The following is a 15,394-nucleotide window of genomic DNA, read 5'->3' as shown; positions in this document are numbered from 1 at the left end:
AAATAAAGGTGGCTGAAGGTGGTTGCTTGACCAACTATTTCACAACAACTCTTGTCTATGGCAGCTTACCTGGGCTCCAGTTCAGGCATGTTATCTAGCAAATTTTTAACAAAGGGTCCAAATCCTTCCACCTTGGACTTTTTTCAGCAGCATAGCTGTTCAAACACATACGCTCCCAGTGGCCTTTCAGGACTGCTGTGGGAGAAACCATCTGACATCTAGGGCCCTGTCCCTTTAGATTCTCCTTAGTTCTTTCAAATGCTAACACTATTCAGTGGGTAAACACTGCCCACTTAGGCATCGTCCCTGTCTCGTTAGCATGCCGAGTGCCAGAATGCTCAGCGGCCCACTGGATGACACTTATGTGTCTCTCCTCAATGTCAATTTCTCCTCCAAGGAAGGGCAGATGTTGGCAGGCACTGATTTGGTTAGCTTTGCGCAGTGGCAGTATCATAGCCAATGAGGTTTACCCGAGGTGTGATTATTGCTAATTGAAAACTTTTCCCAATACCCCGCCATGATGACTTGAAATACAGTCAGCACTGGCAATTTTTGAGAGTCTCTGAGGAGACTGAGCAATATGTTTTAAACAGCAGATAAGTGACGGCTTCTTACATGCAGACTGAGATGCGTTAGAATTGAGGAAGTGTGTCACTGGCCCAGTGACACCATAGAGAGCTTTTGTGTCATCACGCAGCCTGGTTAGAACAATCTGTGATTGGAACGCGCCGCTCGATCTTCACTTGCCTGTAATCCAGAGTGGATTCTACCTCATTTTTTTGCCTGGGTTTCTTCTGCTGGACCTGGCAACATGAGGCTAAAGGTGAACTGTCTTTATTTGTAACCCAGTCACTGATTAAGAATACTGGAAACGTGTTGGTTCAGGGTTAAGGAAGCCTTTCAGGCGGTGTCTTTTTGCTAGGCCCTTGTTTCCGGTGAAAGAGCATTGACCTGTAGGTCAAACTAAGGCAGAAAATTTAGGCGTTCTCCACCTGGACTGGACTGGACCCTATCTGCATGGTTGCAGGTTAGAGTCCCCCTTTTATCTTCAACCTGTCCTAGAAAATTAAACGGGAGTGGACAATTGGCCATTGGCCAGGGTTAAGGAGGCCTTTCGGGTGGTGTCTTTTTGCTAGGCCCTTGTTTCCGCTGAAAGACCTTTAACCTGTAGGTAAAACTAAGGCAGAAACTTTAGGCGTTCTCCACCTGTACTGGACTGGACCCTATCTGCATGATTGCAGGTTAGATTCTCCCTTTTATCTTCAACCTGTCCCAGAAAATTAAACGGGAGAGGACGATTGGCCAGCCTGGGCAAGTCAAATACTTGTGCTTTCAGGCACCCGGTCCCCTTGACTGAATTGTCTTTTTCCACCATAGATGTCAAGATTCAAGCAGCTTGGACAGCTATGGAAAAGGAGCTTTCAGAGCCTGGATAGCTCAGTCGGTAGAGCATCAGACTTTTAATCTGAGGGTCCAGGGTTCAAGTCCCTGTTCAGGCGGTGCCTTTTACCTACCTATGAGGCACTTGAGCTGCCGATAAAGTGGTCTTTATGCACATCTGCCGGGAATACTCACAGGCTGAGAGATGAAATGTCCTAACTTCCCCCTTTCTAGGCTCCTGGAATCTGCCAGAAATAAAGGTGGCTGAAGGTGGTTGCTTGACCAACTGTTTCCCAACAACCCTTGTCTATGGCAGCTTACCTGGGCTCCAGTTCAGGCATGTTATCTAGCAAATTTTCAACAAAGGGTCCAAATCCTTCCACCTTGGACTTTTTTCAGCAGCATAGCTGTTCAAACACATACGCTCCCAGTGGCCTTTCAGGACTGCTGTGGGAGAAACCATCTGACATCTAGGGCCCTGTCCCTTTAGATTCTCCTTAGTTCTTTCAAATGCTAACACTATTCAGTGGGTAAACAATGCCCACTTAGGCATCGTCCCTGTCTCGTTAGCATGCCGAGTGCCAGAATGCTCAGCGGCCCGCTGGATGACACTTATGTGTCTCTCCTCAATGTCAATTTCTCCTCCAAGGAAGGGCAGATGTTGGCAGGCACTGATTTGGTTAGCTTTGCGCAGTGGCAGTATCATAGCCAATGAGGTTTACCCGAGGTGTGATTATTGCTAATTGAAAACTTTTCCCAATACCCCGCCATGATGACTTGAAATACAGTCAGCACTGGCAATTTTTGAGAGTCTCTGAGGAGACTGAGCAATATGTTTTAAACAGCAGATAAGTGACGGCTTCTTACATGCAGACTGAGATGCGTTAGAATTGAGGAAGTGTGTCACTGGCCCAGTGACACCATAGAGAGCTTTTGTGTCATCACGCAGCCTGGTTAGAACAATCTGTGATTGGAACGCACCGCTCGATCTTCACTTGCCTGTAATCCAGAGTGGATTCTACCTCATTTTTTTGCCTGGGTTTCTTCTGCTGGACCTGGCAATATGAGGCTAAAGGTGAACTGTCTTTATTTGTAACCCAGTCACTGATTAAGAATACTGGAAACGTGTTGGTTCAGGGTTAAGGAAGCCTTTCAGGCGGTGTCTTTTTGCTAGGCCCTTGTTTCCGGTGAAAGAGCATTGACCTGTAGGTCAAACTGAGGCAGAAAATTTAGGCGTTCTCCATCTGGACTGGACTGGACCCTATCTGCATGGTTGCAGGTTAGAGTCCCCCTTTTATCTTCAACCTGTCCTAGAAAATTAAACGGGAGTGGACAATTGGCCATTGGCCAGGGTTTAGGAGACCTTTCGGGTGGTGTCTTTTTGCTAGGCCCTTGTTTCCGCTGAAAGACCATTGACCTGTAGGTAAAACTAAGGCAGAAACTTTAGGCGTTCTCCACCTGTACTGGACTGGACCCTATCTGCATGATTGCAGTTTAGATTCTCCCTTTTATCTTCAACCTGTCCTAGAAAATTAAACGGGAGAGGACGATTGGCCAGCCTGGGCAAGTCAAATACTTGTGCTTTCAGGCACTCGGTCAACTTGACTGAATTGTCTTTTTCCACCATAGATGTCAAGATTCAAGCAGCTTGGACAGCTATGGAAAAGGAGATTTCAGGGCCTGGATAGCTCAGTCGGTAGAGCATCAGACTTTTAATCTGAGGGTCCAGGGTTCAAGTCCCTGTTCAGGCGGTGCCTTTTACCTACCTATGAGGCACTTGAGCTGCCGATAAAGTGGTCTTTATGCACATCTGCTGGGAATACTCACAGGCTGAGAGATGAAATGTCCTAACTTCCCCCTTTCTAGGCTCCTGGAATCTGCCAGAAATAAAGGAGGCTGAAAGTGGTTGCTTGACCAACTGTTTCCCAACAACCCTTGTCTATGGCAGCTTACCTGGGCTCCAGTTCAGGCATGTTATCTAGCAAACTTTCAACAAAGGGTCCAAATCCTTCTACCTTGGATTTTTTTCAGCAGCATAGCTGTTCAAACACATACGCTCCCAGTGGCCTTTCAGGACTGCTGTGGGAGAAACCATCTGACATCTAGGGCCCTGTCCCTTTAGATTCTCCTTAGTTCTCTCAAATGCTAACACTATTCAGTGGGTAAACAATGCCCACTTAGGCATCGTCCCTGTCTCGTTAGCATGCCGAGTGCCAGAATGCTCAGCGACCCACGGGATGACACTTATGTGTCTCTCCTCAATGTCAATTTCTCCTCCAAGGAAGGGCAGATGTTGGCAGGCACTGATTTGGTTAGCTTTGCGCAGTGGCAGTATCATAGCCAATGAGGTTTACCCGAGGTGTGATTATTGCTAATTGAAAACTTTTCCCAATACCCCGCCATGATGACTTGAAATACAGTCAGCACTGGCAATTTTTGAGAGTCTCTGAGGAGACTGAGCAATATGTTTTAAACAGCAGATAAGTGACGGCTTCTTACATGCAGACTGAGATGCGTTAGAATTGAGGAAGTGTGTCACTGGCCCAGTGACACCATAGAGAGCTTTTGTGTCATCACGCAGCCTGGTTAGAACAATCTGTGATTGGAACGCACCGCTCGATCTTCACTTGCCTGTAATCCAGAGTGGATTCTACCTCATTTTTTTGCCTGGGTTTCTTCTGCTGGACCTGGCAATATGAGGCTAAAGGTGAACTGTCTTTATTTGTAACCCAGTCACTGATTAAGAATACTGGAAACGTGTTGGTTCAGGGTTAAGGAAGCCTTTCAGGCGGTGTCTTTTTGCTAGGCCCTTGTTTCCGGTGAAAGAGCATTGACCTGTAGGTCAAACTGAGGCAGAAAATTTAGGCGTTCTCCACCTGGACTGGACTGGACCCTATCTGCATGGTTGCAGGTTAGAGTCCCCCTTTTATCTTCAACCTGTCCTAGAAAATTAAACGGGAGTGGACAATTGGCCATTGGCCAGGGTTTAGGAGACCTTTCGGGTGGTGTCTTTTTGCTAGGCCCTTGTTTCCGCTGAAAGACCATTGACCTGTAGGTAAAACTAAGGCAGAAACTTTAGGCGTTCTCCACCTGTACTGGACTGGACCCTATCTGCATGATTGCAGTTTAGATTCTCCCTTTTATCTTCAACCTGTCCTAGAAAATTAAACGGGAGAGGACGATTGGCCAGCCTGGGCAAGTCAAATACTTGTGCTTTCAGGCACTCGGTCAACTTGACTGAATTGTCTTTTTCCACCATAGATGTCAAGATTCAAGCAGCTTGGACAGCTATGGAAAAGGAGATTTCAGGGCCTGGATAGCTCAGTTGGTAGAGCATCAGACTTTTAATCTGAGGGTCCAGGGTTCAAGTCCCTGTTCAGGCGGTGCCTTTTACCTACCTATGAGGCACTTGAGCTGCCGATAAAGTGGTCTTTATGCACATCTGCTGGGAATACTCACAGGCTGAGAGATGAAATGTCCTAACTTCCCCCTTTCTAGGCTCCTGGAATCTGCCAGAAATAAAGGAGGCTGAAAGTGGTTGCTTGACCAACTGTTTCCCAACAACCCTTGTCTATGGCAGCTTACCTGGGCTCCAGTTCAGGCATGTTATCTAGCAAACTTTCAACAAAGGGTCCAAATCCTTCTACCTTGGATTTTTTTCAGCAGCATAGCTGTTCAAACACATACGCTCCCAGTGGCCTTTCAGGACTGCTGTGGGAGAAACCATCTGACATCTAGGGCCCTGTCCCTTTAGATTCTCCTTAGTTCTCTCAAATGCTAACACTATTCAGTGGGTAAACAATGCCCACTTAGGCATCGTCCCTGTCTCGTTAGCATGCCGAGTGCCAGAATGCTCAGCGACCCACGGGATGACACTTATGTGTCTCTCCTCAATGTCAATTTCTCCTCCAAGGAAGGGCAGATGTTGGCAGGCACTGATTTGGTTAGCTTTGCGCAGTGGCAGTATCATAGCCAATGAGGTTTACCCGAGGTGTGATTATTGCTAATTGAAAACTTTTCCCAATACCCCGCCATGATGACTTGAAATACAGTCAGCACTGGCAATTTTTGAGAGTCTCTGAGGAGACTGAGCAATATGTTTTAAACAGCAGATAAGTGACGGCTTCTTACATGCAGACTGAGATGCGTTAGAATTGAGGAAGTGTGTCACTGGCCCAGTGACACCATAGAGAGCTTTTGTGTCATCACGCAGCCTGGTTAGAACAATCTGTGATTGGAACGCACCGCTCGATCTTCACTTGCCTGTAATCCAGAGTGGATTCTACCTCATTTTTTTGCCTGGGTTTCTTCTGCTGGACCTGGCAATATGAGGCTAAAGGTGAACTGTCTTTATTTGTAACCCAGTCACTGATTAAGAATACTGGAAACGTGTTGGTTCAGGGTTAAGGAAGCCTTTCAGGCGGTGTCTTTTTGCTAGGCCCTTGTTTCCGGTGAAAGAGCATTGACCTGTTGGTCAAACTGAGGCAGAAAATTTAGGCGTTCTCCACCTGGACTGGACTGGACCCTATCTGCATGGTTGCAGGTTAGAGTCCCCCTTTTATCTTCAACCTGTCCTAGAAAATTAAACGGGAGTGGACAATTGGCCATTGGCCAGGGTTTAGGAGACCTTTCGGGTGGTGTCTTTTTGCTAGGCCCTTGTTTCCGCTGAAAGACCTTTAACCTGTAGGTAAAACTAAGGCAGAAACTTTAGGCGTTCTCCACCTGTACTGGACTGGACCCTATCTGCATGATTGCAGGTTAGATTCTCCCTTTTATCTTCAACCTGTCCCAGAAAATTAAACGGGAGAGGACGATTGGCCAGCCTGGGCAAGTCAAATACTTGTGCTTTCAAGCACCCGGTCCCCTTGACTGAATTGTCTTTTTCCACCATAGATGTCAAGATTCAAGCAGCTTGGACAGCTATGGAAAAGGAGCTTTCAGAGCCCGGATAGCTCAGTCGGTAGAGCATCAGACTTTTAATCTGAGGGTCCAGGGTTCAAGTCCCTGTTCAGGCGGTGCCTTTTACCTACCTATGAGGCACTTGAGCTGCCGATAAAGTGGTCTTTATGCACATCTGCCGGGAATACCCACAGGCTGAGAGATGAAATGTCCTAACTTCCCCCTTTCTAGGCTCCTGGATTCTGCCAGAAATAAAGGTGGCTGAAGGTGGTTGCTTGACCAACTGTTTCCCAACAACTCTTGTCTATGGCAGCTTACCTGGGCTCCAGTTCAGGCATGTTATCTAGCAAATTTTCAACAAAGGGTCCAAATCCTTCCACCTTGGACTTTTTTCAGCAGCATAGCTGTTCAAACACATACGCTCCCAGTGGCCTTTCAGGACTGCTGTGGGAGAAACCATCTGACATCTAGGGCCCTGTCCCTTTAGATTCTCCTTAGTTCTTTCAAATGCTAACACTATTCAGTGGGTAAACAATGCCCACTTAGGCATCGTCCCTGTCTCGTTAGCATGCCGAGTGCCAGAATGCTCAGCGGCCCACTGGATGACACTTATGTGTCTCTCCTCAATGTCAATTTCTCCTCCAAGGAAGGGCAGATGTTGGCAGGCACTGATTTGGTTAGCTTTGCGCAGTGACAGTATCATAGCCAATGAGGTTTACCCGAGGTGTGATTATTGCTAATTGAAAACTTTTCCCAATACCCCGCCATGATGACTTGAAATACAGTCAGCACTGGCAATTTTTGAGAGTCTCTGAGGAGACTGAGCAATATGTTTTAAACAGCAGATAAGTGACGGCTTCTTACATGCAGACTGAGATGCGTTAGAATTGAGGAAGTGTGTCACTGGCCCAGTGACACCATAGAGAGCTTTTGTGTCATCACGCAGCCTGGTTAGAACAATCTGTGATTGGAACGCGCCGCTCGATCTTCACTTGCCTGTAATCCAGAGTGGATTCTACCTCATTTTTTTGCCTGGGTTTCTTCTGCTGGACCTGGCAACATGAGGCTAAAGGTGAACTGTCTTTATTTGTAACCCAGTCACTGATTAAGAATACTGGAAACGTGTTGGTTCAGGGTTAAGGAAGCCTTTCAGGCGGTGTCTTTTTGCTAGGCCCTTGTTTCCTGTGAAAGAGCATTGACCTGTAGGTCAAACTAAGGCAGAAAATTTAGGCGTTCTCCACCTGGACTGGACTGGACCCTATCTGCATGGTTGCAGGTTAGAGTCCCCCTTTTATCTTCAACCTGTCCTAGAAAATTAAACGGGAGTGGACAATTGGCCATTGGCCAGGGTTAAGGAGGCCTTTCGGGTGGTGTCTTTTTGCTAGGCCCTTGTTTCCGCTGAAAGACCTTTAACCTGTAGGTAAAACTAAGGCAGAAACTTTAGGCGTTCTCCACCTGTACTGGACTGGACCCTATCTGCATGATTGCAGGTTAGATTCTCCCTTTTATCTTCAACCTGTCCCAGAAAATTAAACGGGAGAGGACGATTGGCCAGCCTGGGCAAGTCAAATACTTGTGCTTTCAAGCACCCGGTCCCCTTGACTGAATTGTCTTTTTCCACCATAGATGTCAAGATTCAAGCAGCTTGGACAGCTATGGAAAAGGAGCTTTCAGGGCCCGGATAGCTCAGTCGGTAGAGCATCAGACTTTTAATCTGAGGGTCCAGGGTTCAAGTCCCTGTTCAGGCGGTGCCTTTTACCTACCTATGAGGCACTTGAGCTGCCGATAAAGTGGTCTTTATGCACATCTGCCGGGAATACCCACAGGCTGAGAGATGAAATGTCCTAACTTCCCCCTTTCTAGGCTCCTGGATTCTGCCAGAAATAAAGGTGGCTGAAGGTGGTTGCTTGACCAACTGTTTCCCAACAACTCTTGTCTATGGCAGCTTACCTGGGCTCCAGTTCAGGCATGTTATCTAGCAAATTTTCAACAAAGGGTCCAAATCCTTCCACCTTGGACTTTTTTCAGCAGCATAGCTGTTCAAACACATACGCTCCCAGTGGCCTTTCAGGACTGCTGTGGGAGAAACCATCTGACATCTAGGGCCCTGTCCCTTTAGATTCTCCTTAGTTCTTTCAAATGCTAACACTATTCAGTGGGTAAACAATGCCCACTTAGGCATCGTCCCTGTCTCGTTAGCATGCCGAGTGCCAGAATGCTCAGCGGCCCACTGGATGACACTTATGTGTCTCTCCTCAATGTCAATTTCTCCTCCAAGGAAGGGCAGATGTTGGCAGGCACTGATTTGGTTAGCTTTGCGCAGTGGCAGTATCATAGCAAATGAGGTTTACCCGAGGTGTTATTATTGCTAATTGAAAACTTTTTTCCAATACCCTGCCATGATGACTTGAAATACAGTCAGCACTGGCAATTTTTGGGAGTCTCTGAGGAGACTGAGCAATATGTTTTAAACAGCAGATAAGTGACGGCTTCTTACATGCAGACTGAGATGCGTTAGAATTGAGGAAGTGTGTCACTGGCCCAGTGACACCATAGAGAGCTTTTGTGTCATCACGCAGCCTGGTTAGAACAATCTGTGATTGGAACGCACCGCTCGATCTTCACTTGCCTGTAATCCAGAGTGGATTCTACCTCATTTTTTTGCCTGGGTTTCTTCTGCTGGACCTGGCAACATGAGGCTAAAGGTGAACTGTCTTTATTTGTAACCCAGTCACTGATTAAGAATACTGGAAACGTGTTGGTTCAGGGTTAAGGAAGCCTTTCAGGCGGTGTCTTTTTGCTAGGCCCTTGTTTCCCGGTGAAAGAGCATTGACCTGTAGGTCAAACTAAGGCAGAAAATTTAGCCGTTCTCCACCTGGACTGGACTGGACCCTATCTGCATGATTGCAGGTTAGAGTCCCCCTTTTATCTTCAACCTGTCCTAGAAAATTAAATGGGAGAGGACGATTGGCCAGCCTGGGCAAGTCAAATACTTGTGCTTTCAGGCACCCGGTCCCCTTGGCTGAATTGTCTTTTTCCACCATAGATGTCAAGATTCAAGCAGCTTGGACAGCTATGGAAAAGGAGCTTTCAGAGCCTGGATAGCTCAGTCGGTAGAGCATCAGACTTTTAATCTGAGGGTCCAGAGTTCAAGTCCCTGTTCAGGCGGTGCCTTTTACCTACCTATGAGGCACTTGAGCTGCCGATAAGGTGGTCTTTATGCACATCTTCCGGGAATACTCACAGGCTGAGAGATGAAATGTCCTAACTTCCCCCTTTCTAGGCTCCTGATATCTGCCAGAAATAAAGGTGGCTGAAGGTGGTTGCTTGACCAACTGTTTCCCAACAACCCTTGTCTATGGCAGCTTACCTGGGCTCCAGTTCAGGCATGTTATCTAGCAAACTTTCAACAAAGGGTCCAAATCCTTCCACCTTGGACTTTTTTCAGTAGCATAGCTGTTCAAACACATACGCTCCCAGTGGCCTTTCAGGACTGCTGTGGGAGAAACCATCTGACATCTAGAGCCCTGTCCCTTTAGATTCTCCTTAGTTCTTTCAAATGCTAACACTATTCAGTGGGTAAACAATGCCCACTTAGGTATCGTCCCTGTGTCGTTAGCATGCCGAGTGCCAGAATGCTCAGCGGCCCACTGAATGACACTTATCTGTCTCTCCTCAATGTCAATTTCTCCTCCAAGGAAGGGCAGATGTTGGCAGGCACTGATTTGGTTAGCTTTGCGCAGTGGCAGTATCATAGCCAATGAGGTTTACCCGAGGTGTGATTATTGCTAATTGTAAACTTTTCCCAATACCCCGCCATGATGACTTGAAATACAGTCAGCACTGGCAATTTTTGAGAGTCTCTGAGGAGACTGAGCAATATGTTTTAAACAGCAGATAAGTGACGCCTTCTTACATGCAGACTGAGATGCGTTAGAATTGAGGAAGTGTGTCACTGGCCCAGTGACACCATAGAGAGCTTTTGTGTCATCACGCAGCCTGGTTAGAACAATCTGTGATTGGAACGCGCCGCTCGATCTTCACTTGCCTGTAATCCAGAGTGGATTCTACCTCATTTTTTTGCCTGGGTTTCTTCTGCTGGACCTGGCAACATGAGGCTAAAGGTGAACTGTCTTTATTTGTAACCCAGTCACTGATTAAGAATACTGGAAACGTGTTGGTTCAGGGTTAAGGAAGCCTTTCAGGCGGTGTCTTTTTGCTAGGCCCTTGTTTCCGGTGAAAGAGCATTGACCTGTAGGTCAAACTAAGGCAGAAAATTTAGGCGTTCTCCACCTGGACTGGACTGGACCCTATCTGCATGGTTGCAGGTTAGAGTCCCCCTTTTATCTTCAACCTGTCCTAGAAAATTAAACGGGAGTGGACAATTGGCCATTGGCCAGGGTTAAGGAGGCCTTTCGGGTGGTGTCTTTTTGCTAGGCCCTTGTTTCCGCTGAAAGACCATTGACCTGTAGGTAAAACTAAGGCAGAAACTTTAGGCGTTCTCCACCTATACTGGACTGGACCCTATCTGCATGATTGCAGGTTAGATTCTCCCTTTTATCTTCAACCTGTCCTAGAAAATTAAACGGGAGAGGACGATTGGCCAGCCTGGGCAAGTCAAATACTTGTGCTTTCAGGCACCCGGTCCCCTTGACTGAATTGTCTTTTTCCACCATAGATGTCAAGATTCAAGCAGCTTGGACAGCTATGGAAAAGGAGATTTCAGGGCCCGGATAGCTCAGTCGGTAGAGCATCGCACTTTTAATCTGAGGGTTCAGGGTTCAAGTCCCTGTTCAGGCGGTGCCTTTTACCTACCTATGAGGCACTTGAGCTGCCGATAAAGTGGTCTTTATGCACATCTGCCGGGAATACCCACAGGCTGAGAGATGAAATGTCCTAACTTCCCCCTTTCTAGGCTCCTGGATTCTGCCAGAAATAAAGGTGGCTGAAGGTGGTTGCTTGACCAACTATTTCACAACAACTCTTGTCTATGGCAGCTTACCTGGGCTCCAGTTCAGGCATGTTATCTAGCAAATTTTTAACAAAGGGTCCAAATCCTTCCACCTTGGACTTTTTTCAGCAGCATAGCTGTTCAAACACATACGCTCCCAGTGGCCTTTCAGGACTGCTGTGGGAGAAACCATCTGACATCTAGGGCCCTGTCCCTTTAGATTCTCCTTAGTTCTTTCAAATGCTAACACTATTCAGTGGGTAAACACTGCCCACTTAGGCATCGTCCCTGTCTCGTTAGCATGCCGAGTGCCAGAATGCTCAGCGGCCCACTGGATGACACTTATGTGTCTCTCCTCAATGTCAATTTCTCCTCCAAGGAAGGGCAGATGTTGGCAGGCACTGATTTGGTTAGCTTTGCGCAGTGGCAGTATCATAGCCAATGAGGTTTACCCGAGGTGTGATTATTGCTAATTGAAAACTTTTCCCAATACCCCGCCATGATGACTTGAAATACAGTCAGCACTGGCAATTTTTGAGAGTCTCTGAGGAGACTGAGCAATATGTTTTAAACAGCAGATAAGTGACGGCTTCTTACATGCAGACTGAGATGCGTTAGAATTGAGGAAGTGTGTCACTGGCCCAGTGACACCATAGAGAGCTTTTGTGTCATCACGCAGCCTGGTTAGAACAATCTGTGATTGGAACGCGCCGCTCGATCTTCACTTGCCTGTAATCCAGAGTGGATTCTACCTCATTTTTTTGCCTGGGTTTCTTCTGCTGGACCTGGCAACATGAGGCTAAAGGTGAACTGTCTTTATTTGTAACCCAGTCACTGATTAAGAATACTGGAAACGTGTTGGTTCAGGGTTAAGGAAGCCTTTCAGGCGGTGTCTTTTTGCTAGGCCCTTGTTTCCGGTGAAAGAGCATTGACCTGTAGGTCAAACTAAGGCAGAAAATTTAGGCGTTCTCCACCTGGACTGGACTGGACCCTATCTGCATGGTTGCAGGTTAGAGTCCCCCTTTTATCTTCAACCTGTCCTAGAAAATTAAACGGGAGTGGACAATTGGCCATTGGCCAGGGTTAAGGAGGCCTTTCGGGTGGTGTCTTTTTGCTAGGCCCTTGTTTCCGCTGAAAGACCTTTAACCTGTAGGTAAAACTAAGGCAGAAACTTTAGGCGTTCTCCACCTGTACTGGACTGGACCCTATCTGCATGATTGCAGGTTAGATTCTCCCTTTTATCTTCAACCTGTCCCAGAAAATTAAACGGGAGAGGACGATTGGCCAGCCTGGGCAAGTCAAATACTTGTGCTTTCAGGCACCCGGTCCCCTTGACTGAATTGTCTTTTTCCACCATAGATGTCAAGATTCAAGCAGCTTGGACAGCTATGGAAGAGGAGCTTTCAGGGCCCGGATAGCTCAGTCGGTAGAGCATCAGACTTTTAATCTGAGGGTCCAGGGTTCAAGTCCCTGTTCAGGCGGTGCCTTTTACCTACCTATGAGGCACTTGAGCTGCCGATAAAGTGGTCTTTATGCACATCTGCCGGGAATACCCACAGGCTGAGAGATGAAATGTCCTAACTTCCCCCTTTCTAGGCTCCTGGATTCTGCCAGAAATAAAGGTGGCTGAAGGTGGTTGCTTGACCAACTGTTTCCCAACAACTCTTGTCTATGGCAGCTTACCTGGGCTCCAGTTCAGGCATGTTATCTAGCAAATTTTCAACAAAGGGTCCAAATCCTTCCACCTTGGACTTTTTTCAGCAGCATAGCTGTTCAAACACATACGCTCCCAGTGGCCTTTCAGGACTGTTGTGGGAGAAACCATCTGACATCTAGGGCCCTGTCCCTTTAGATTCTCCTTAGTTCTTTCAAATGCTAACACTATTCAGTGGGTAAACAATGCCCACTTAGGCATCGTCCCTGTCTCGTTAGCATGCCGAGTGCCAGAATGCTCAGCGGCCCACTGGATGACACTTATGTGTCTCTCCTCAATGTCAATTTCTCCTCCAAGGAAGGGCAGATGTTGGCAGGCACTGATTTGGTTAGCTTTGCGCAGTGGCAGTATCATAGCCAATGAGGTTTACCCGAGGTGTGATTATTGCTAATTGAAAACTTTTCCCAATACCCCGCCATGATGACTTGAAATACAGTCAGCACTGGCAATTTTTGAGAGTCTCTGAGGAGACTGAGCAATATGTTTTAAACAGCAGATAAGTGACGGCTTCTTACATGCAGACTGAGATGCGTTAGAATTGAGGAAGTGTGTCACTGGCCCAGTGACACCATAGAGAGCTTTTGTGTCATCACGCAGCCTGGTTAGAACAATCTGTGATTGGAACGCGCCGCTCAATCTTCACTTGCCTGTAATCCAGAGTGGATTCTACCTCATTTTTTTGCCTGGGTTTCTTCTGCTGGACCTGGCAACATGAGGCTAAAGGTGAACTGTCTTTATTTGTAACCCAGTCACTGATTAAGAATACTGGAAACGTGTTGGTTCAGGGTTAAGGAAGCCTTTCAGGCGGTGTCTTTTTGCTAGGCCCTTGTTTCCGGTGAAAGAGCATTGACCTGTAGGTCAAACTAAGGCAGAAAATTTAGGCGTTCTCCACCTGGACTGGACTGGACCCTATCTGCATGGTTGCAGGTTAGAGTCCCCCTTTTATCTTCAACCTGTCCTAGAAAATTAAACGGGAGTGGACAATTGGCCATTGGCCAGGGTTAAGGAGGCCTTTCGGGTGGTGTCTTTTTGCTAGGCCCTTGTTTCCGCTGAAAGACCTTTAACCTGTAGGTAAAACTAAGGCAGAAACTTTAGGCGTTCTCCACCTGTACTGGACTGGACCCTATCTGCATGATTGCAGGTTAGATTCTCCCTTTTATCTTCAACCTGTCCCAGAAAATTAAACGGGAGAGGACGATTGGCCAGCCTGGGCAAGTCAAATACTTGTGCTTTCAGGCACCCGGTCCCCTTGACTGAATTGTCTTTTTCCACCATAGATGTCAAGATTCAAGCAGCTTGGACAGCTATGGAAAAGGAGCTTTCAGAGCCTGGATAGCTCAGTCGGTAGAGCATCAGACTTTTAATCTGAGGGTCCAGGGTTCAAGTCCCTGTTGAGGCGGTGCCTTTTACCTACCTATGAGGCACTTGAGCTGCCGATAAAGTGGTCTTTATGCACATCTGCTGGGAATACTCACAGGCTGAGAGATGAAATGTCCTAACTTCCCCCTTTCTAGGCTCCTGGAATCTGCCAGAAATAAAGGAGGCTGAAAGTGGTTGCTTGACCAACTGTTTCCCAACAACCCTTGTCTATGGCAGCTTACCTGGGCTCCAGTTCAGGCATGTTATCTAGCAAACTTTCAACAAAGGGTCCAAATCCTTCTACCTTGGATTTTTTTCAGCAGCATAGCTGTTCAAACACATACGCTCCCAGTGGCCTTTCAGGACTGCTGTGGGAGAAACCATCTGACATCTAGGGCCCTGTCCCTTTAGATTCTCCTTAGTTCTCTCAAATGCTAACACTATTCAGTGGGTAAACAATGCCCACTTAGGCATCGTCCCTGTCTCGTTAGCATGCCGAGTGCCAGAATGCTCAGCGACCCACGGGATGACACTTATGTGTCTCTCCTCAATGTCAATTTCTCCTCCAAGGAAGGGCAGATGTTGGCAGGCACTGATTTGGTTAGCTTTGCGCAGTGGCAGTATCATAGCCAATGAGGTTTACCCGAGGTGTGATTATTGCTAATTGAAAACTTTTCCCAATACCCCGCCATGATGACTTGAAATACAGTCAGCACTGGCAATTTTTGAGAGTCTCTGAGGAGACTGAGCAATATGTTTTAAACAGCAGATAAGTGACGGCTTCTTACATGCAGACTGAGATGCGTTAGAATTGAGGAAGTGTGTCACTGGCCCAGTGACACCATAGAGAGCTTTTGTGTCATCACGCAGCCTGGTTAGAACAATCTGTGATTGGAACGCACCGCTCGATCTTCACTTGCCTGTAATCCAGAGTGGATTCTACCTCATTTTTTTGCCTGGGTTTCTTCTGCTGGACCTGGCAATATGAGGCTAAAGGTGAACTGTCTTTATTTGTAACCCAGTCACTGATTAAGAATACTGGAAACGTGTTGGTTCAGGGTTAAGGAAGCCTTTCAGGCGGTGTCTTTTTG

General features: G+C 47.1%; 10 non-coding genes across 10 annotated transcripts; all 10 read left to right on the top strand.

Annotated features, from left to right (window-relative positions):
• Nucleotides 1–430: 430 nt before the first annotated feature.
• Nucleotides 431–571, top strand: LOC141134986 (U4 spliceosomal RNA). The gene has a single exon (XR_012243298.1). It is a non-coding gene; the product is annotated as a U4 spliceosomal RNA (small nuclear RNA).
• A 1,491-nt stretch (nt 572–2,062) lies between these two features.
• LOC141134985 (U4 spliceosomal RNA) lies at nt 2,063–2,203 on the top strand. Its single transcript, XR_012243297.1, has one exon. It is a non-coding gene; the product is annotated as a U4 spliceosomal RNA (small nuclear RNA).
• A 1,491-nt stretch (nt 2,204–3,694) lies between these two features.
• Nucleotides 3,695–3,835, top strand: LOC141134984 (U4 spliceosomal RNA). Its single transcript, XR_012243296.1, has one exon. It is a non-coding gene; the product is annotated as a U4 spliceosomal RNA (small nuclear RNA).
• Nucleotides 3,836–5,326: 1,491 nt separating this feature from the next.
• Nucleotides 5,327–5,467, top strand: LOC141134983 (U4 spliceosomal RNA). Its single transcript, XR_012243295.1, has one exon. It is a non-coding gene; the product is annotated as a U4 spliceosomal RNA (small nuclear RNA).
• Nucleotides 5,468–6,958: 1,491 nt separating this feature from the next.
• On the top strand, nt 6,959–7,099 carry LOC141135239 (U4 spliceosomal RNA). Its single transcript, XR_012243520.1, has one exon. It is a non-coding gene; the product is annotated as a U4 spliceosomal RNA (small nuclear RNA).
• Nucleotides 7,100–8,590: 1,491 nt separating this feature from the next.
• Nucleotides 8,591–8,732, top strand: LOC141135280 (U4 spliceosomal RNA). The gene has a single exon (XR_012243561.1). It is a non-coding gene; the product is annotated as a U4 spliceosomal RNA (small nuclear RNA).
• Nucleotides 8,733–10,010: 1,278 nt separating this feature from the next.
• LOC141135230 (U4 spliceosomal RNA) lies at nt 10,011–10,151 on the top strand. Its single transcript, XR_012243512.1, has one exon. It is a non-coding gene; the product is annotated as a U4 spliceosomal RNA (small nuclear RNA).
• A 1,491-nt stretch (nt 10,152–11,642) lies between these two features.
• Nucleotides 11,643–11,783, top strand: LOC141134982 (U4 spliceosomal RNA). The gene has a single exon (XR_012243294.1). It is a non-coding gene; the product is annotated as a U4 spliceosomal RNA (small nuclear RNA).
• Nucleotides 11,784–13,274: 1,491 nt separating this feature from the next.
• On the top strand, nt 13,275–13,415 carry LOC141134981 (U4 spliceosomal RNA). The gene has a single exon (XR_012243293.1). It is a non-coding gene; the product is annotated as a U4 spliceosomal RNA (small nuclear RNA).
• A 1,491-nt stretch (nt 13,416–14,906) lies between these two features.
• LOC141134980 (U4 spliceosomal RNA) lies at nt 14,907–15,047 on the top strand. The gene has a single exon (XR_012243292.1). It is a non-coding gene; the product is annotated as a U4 spliceosomal RNA (small nuclear RNA).
• Nucleotides 15,048–15,394: the final 347 nt, after the last annotated feature.

This window comes from Aquarana catesbeiana, linkage group LG03 (genome assembly GCF_042186555.1).
Source record: "Aquarana catesbeiana isolate 2022-GZ linkage group LG03, ASM4218655v1, whole genome shotgun sequence".
Classification (NCBI taxonomy): Eukaryota; Metazoa; Chordata; class Amphibia; order Anura; family Ranidae; genus Aquarana; species Aquarana catesbeiana.
The sequence above is the reverse complement of the archived record's forward strand: the minus strand, read 5'-3'. Positions and strand labels throughout refer to the sequence as shown.